Here is a 5,409-nt window from a genome sequence, read left to right on the forward strand (position 1 = left end):
AAAGAAGGGCCCTGAGTTCACAAGAGACAAATTTTTATACATTTGACCTGGGAAGTTGCCACAGACCAATCAGAATTTCGTGTTTCCACCCTGTCACTCTCGTCATGACACATCAAGCCTTTTGCCGGCCCTTTTTCCGTTAAAGACACCGGCAGGGGTGATAATGGTGTAATGAGTGCGTTAAGGCGGGATGATGGCGTGATGACGCCTTGAAGATGGGATGGTATGATGACGTGTGATGATGGAGGGGGATGGCAGGATGATGGCGGGATGGTGTGATAATGGTGTGATGAGTGCGTTAATGCGGGATGATGGCGTGATGACACCGTGAAGATGGGATGGCATGATGATGATGTGATGATGGAGGGGGATGGCAGGATGATGGCGGGATGGTGTGATAATGGCGAGGGGATGGCAGGATGATGGCGGGATGGTGTGATAATGGTGTGATGAGTGCGTTAATGCGGGATGATGGCGTGATGACACCGTGAAGATGGGATGGCATGATGATGATGTGATGATGGAGGGGGATGGCAGGATGATGGCGGGATGGTGTGATAATGATGTGATGAGTGCGTTAAGGCGGTATGATGGCATAATGATGCCATGAAGAAGGGATGATGGAAGGGGATGGCAGGATGATGGCGGGATGGTGTGATAATGGCGAGGGGATGGCAGGATGATGGCGGGATGGTGTGATAATGGTGTGATGAGTGGGTTAAGGCGGGATGATGGCGTGATGACGGCGTGAAGACGAGATGGCATGATAAGGGTGTGATGATGGAGGGGGATGGCAGGATGATGGCGGTATGGTGTGATGAGTGCGGGATGATGGCGTGATGACGCCGTGAAGACGGGATGGCACGATGACGGCGTGATGATGGCAGAACGGCGGCAGGAGCCGTTAAATGCGAATCAGCTGCGGTGTTTTGGCGGTGACACAACAGCTTCGATTCCAGCCCAGCCGGCGCGAGGAGGACGGCTCTGTGCCTGCAGGCCCCACATCAGTTACCTGCTGACAGGCCGAGCATGACGGATGATCAGCCCGGGGCTCCGGAGTCGACTCTGTCAGCCGCTCATAATTTAAACATCTTATCTCTGTCAGAACAAAAGACAGAGCGCCGCGCCTCCATGGAAATGAAAACGGGGGCTTGTTTGGACTGCGGCGCGTGGAGTGAAGCGGGGTGATAAGTCTTCATGCACACACACGACACGTCGACGCATATCAGACATGCCGTCACAATTACATCACATGCACGCACAATAAATTCCACCCGAGCACGTAGTGCAAGAGAAAGCGGGTGAACTATGACAATCGTCTCAAGACACTCAAGTCCCATTTCCCATTGGGACCTGAATTCTGGGACCCCATTATGGGAAGTCCTTTGCCCTCTGAAAACCAGGCTCTTAACAACGTCTGCCATCAGAAGAAGTGGATTAAGCGTTAGCTGGAAATTAGCGTGACCTGCAAAGAAGTCAGTTTAACTAAAACTAACAATAACGTGCCGAAATATGTACAGGGTTTCAATCTATTACACCAAAAATTACAGTAACGGCAACAGGAAACGAGTGGTGAAATGCAATCGGAACAAAGTCCAGAGGAGCAGAGCATACAGGTGACTGGATATTTCTGTCCCACAAAGTGGCCGTGAAACGTCGCCGGATGTGAATTACTTTTCTCGTCCGGTCTCCTCAGGACGGCGCCGATGACTAGGGCTTTGGACAGGACGCTAATGGAGGTGATTCTGGTGTCCCTGCTGCAGCCTGAATCCAATCTCAACGTCCTCCACCCGTTTATTACCCAGAAGTAAAGGGTTTGCCAAATTTTCCTCAAAATTTCTTGCTTGACCTGAAAATACTCATTTTCACGCACCGATTTCATTCGTTGAAGTTTATTGTCATTTCAGCTACATACGTGTTAGACGGTACATAGTGAAACGAAATAACGCGGAACCTGGTGTTACGTGTAACATCTGAACGATCAGACAAAGTTACACACGGACATAAAGTGTACGTGTGCGACACCGACAAACTGGTCAACATAAAGTGCAAACAGGCGACACATTTAACAAAAAAACACGGAGACACACAACGAGACAGAAGGGCGCTAAACAGGGGTGAAATGAACAATAAAGGTGCAAAGTGTCACGATCCGGTCCGAAATGGGGGTTTCATTGTTGTCCTGTGTAATGTTCCCTAATCGTTCTCACCTGTGTTAATTGTATAAAGCTGCCCTGTTTCTGTTCGCCGTCAGGTCTTTGACGTTATGTTCCATGTTCACCAGTGTCTACGTCTCGGATGTCTCCCCTGTCCTGTGATTCACCATTAAACCCCTGTTCCGTGACGTCAGGTGAAAGCGTCCTTCATTCCACGTCTTCTCGTCACTCTTCGTCCTCCTCTCCGTGCACCCGCCGCGTCATGCCCGCATGGACGTGACACAAAGTAACATTCAAAAGGTCATTTGTTACAAGGGATGTCTCAAATTTTAGGTTTACATTTACAGCATTTACCAGACGTCCTTATCCAGAGCGACTTACAGTCAGTATTTACAGGGACAGTCCCCCCCTGGAGACACTCAGGGTTAAGTGCCTTGCTCAGGGACACAATGGTAGTAAGTGGGATTTGAACCTGGGTCTTCTGGTTCATAAGCGAGTGTGTTACCCGCTAGGCTACTACCAACACAAATGAAGTATGTAATGAGGTTTGCTTTGCATTAATATGACAGTAATTTTCTATACGACTATAGGAAATGACCCGGAAACGATCCTCTATGGGCCAACATGCCAACGCGGTTTGCTCCTATACCTAGCTTGATGCTAGAGCTAGCTAGAGAATTCAACCCTAGAAAAGATGAATTAACTCTCCCAACATGAAGACATTTCATGTGGCGCCCAGAAAATGGTTGAAAAGCCCCGAAGTGCAACATTTTGGATTGTTGGTACTTGTGCCGTGCTTGAGGGTCGCCGTCTGGGCTCGGGATTAAGGTTGGTTGATTCCGGTAAGGTGACCCCAGGAAGACCCACCTGATGGACAGGGCGGCAGAAGGTCGGTGGAGGACCGGTCAGGAGATTAGGGCCCGGCGGGTGCCAGCTGCCGCGTGGCTCAACGCGCACTGTTCCCCGGCACAAAGCCCCTCCCCGCCGCGGCGATGACAGCGGGGCTGGGAGATCTGTCGCGCCGCTGAAGGAGCTGTCTGTCTCGGACAGGTGGAGAGAGCACCTCCTCGATAGCCGCTCGGGCATCCCGGCGTTATCAAAGCGGGGCGCGGGGGGATCTTTCACGTGCAATTACGGCAGAGAACGGCAGCGATGACGTGTGCCATGCAAGAGGGAGCAGAAGATGAAATGGGACCCGAGGGGGAGGTCATGGAAGCTGGTTGGGGAGCAGGCTCGGGAATTCCTGGCTGCTTTTGTAACGATGCCGCACTTTGTCATGGTAGGAGAGAAGGAGGATCTACATACACCGACGGGTACACGAGCAGCACATGTGCAGCGGTGACATACGGAGTCGTGACACACGGAGTCGTCCCTTTAAAGAGATGTTGAGCAGTAATGAAGTCTTCTGTTTGACATGTTTCACCGTGACACCGTGTGCTGTGCCGCGGTGTTTCACTGTCACTGGGGCAGTGGTGGCCTTGCGGTTAAGGAAGCGGCCCCGTAGCCAGAAGGTTGCCGGGTCGAATCCCGATCTGCCAAGCTGCCACTGAGCAAAGCACCGTCCCCACACACTGCTCCCTGGGCGCTTGTCATGGCCGCCCACTGCTCACTCAGGGTGATGGGTTAAATGCAGAGGACAAATTTCACTGTGTGCACCATGTGCTGTGCTGCTGTGTATCACAATGATAATCACTTCACTTTACTTCACTTTCATATTGCTAGATTGACTGTACTGTACGTGTGTTGAGTAGCAAAAGCAACACTTTATGGATATGTAACTTTTACAGAAGTTGCAGATACAAAACCTAAACGTGTTATAGGAACAAAACAAGTTTTCTATCTGTTTATTTCTGTAAATTGGTGAGCATGCTCCGTGTGCTACATCTGATCTTGCCCTGGGAAAACATGGCCCTAAATGTGTATCAAAAACTCAACAAATGTCAATTTCAACTATCCAGAGAACCTTACGGTCAGTAGTTACAGGGACAGTCCCCCCTGGAGACACTCAAGGTTAAGTGTCCTGCTCAGGGACACAATGGTAGTAGCTGGCATTTGAACCTGGGTCTTCTGGTTCATTGGCGAGTGTGTTACTAATTACCGTGATAATTGATGGTAAAATGAAAGCACATGGTAAGCCACCTTGCATTATGTAAATGTGGGCAAGTCCCCCATATTCTCCTGGTTAGGTGCTGTGGCCTCCACCCGACGTCGGTTCATGTGACTGACCGGGTTTTGCTCCTGGTGCGTGTTTTTGACATAATGCATGAGCTTTGGCCGGTAATCCGAGGTGCCAATCTGCTTTCATCTCCGGGTGTAAGAAAGAGATTTCTGCTGGCCGTGCCGTCCCACGCCACTCTCAACCGGCTCAGCATCGGCTTCTCCGAAAGCCCCGCCGTTCTCTGTTATTACTTATTCTTAGCGGATTAGTCCCTGCCGACGGGTCACCTGCCTGCTACAGGGACCCGGTGGCGGGAGTCTCTTTTGTATGGAGGACGAATGGACACGACTTGCAGCAAAGCTCTGGCCTTTTCAAGAGATTGTGACATCACAATTTCAACACTGGATGCAAATTCAACCCTTTCTCCACGATGTGATCGTCACGTTCCTAAGTCCAGGGGTCTAAGAAACGCGACGAGGGTGTGGAGAGGAGGACGTCCCCTGTGACACACACAACCGAACAAAGCACACAAACAGTGCTTATATTAACAGGGACGCAGCACAGCTAACCAACATCAGCACAGACTAAAGGAAGGGACGGTCCAGCAAGGACAACTCAAACACGCACAAAAGTTCACAAAAATGGCGCATAAAGCTAACAGGCTAATACAGACTAACAACAAAGGGTGGATCACACAAAGCAACAAAGAAACATGAATGAGATCGCCAACAGAGCTCCTTGCAGGTCTCCGTGGACCCTGGGGACCTCCCAAAAGTGTAAGGGCCCAGCAGACCCTGGGGACCTCCCGAACACCATCCGAAGTCTCTTTATATAGGTTGTGGTGACCAATGGCAGATGGTAGGTGGAGCTGGTAGGCTTCAACTCCTCCCACGACGTACGTCCAGGGACGTAACAGTGATCAATAAGCATCAAGACTCAGTACGTTTGTTTCTGCTTGAGAGAAGGTATTAGGTGTCCCAGCTGATAGGACCGGTAGCAGGTTTCTTATAAAATGGAACAAAAGACTAATTTTATATGGCTAAAATGTAAAAAAAAAAATTTATTTGTAATAATTATCGCTGGTGGATTACAAGT

The sequence above is a fragment of the Denticeps clupeoides genome, chromosome 2, assembly GCF_900700375.1.
Source record: "Denticeps clupeoides chromosome 2, fDenClu1.1, whole genome shotgun sequence".
NCBI lineage: Eukaryota > Metazoa > Chordata > Actinopteri > Clupeiformes > Denticipitidae > Denticeps > Denticeps clupeoides.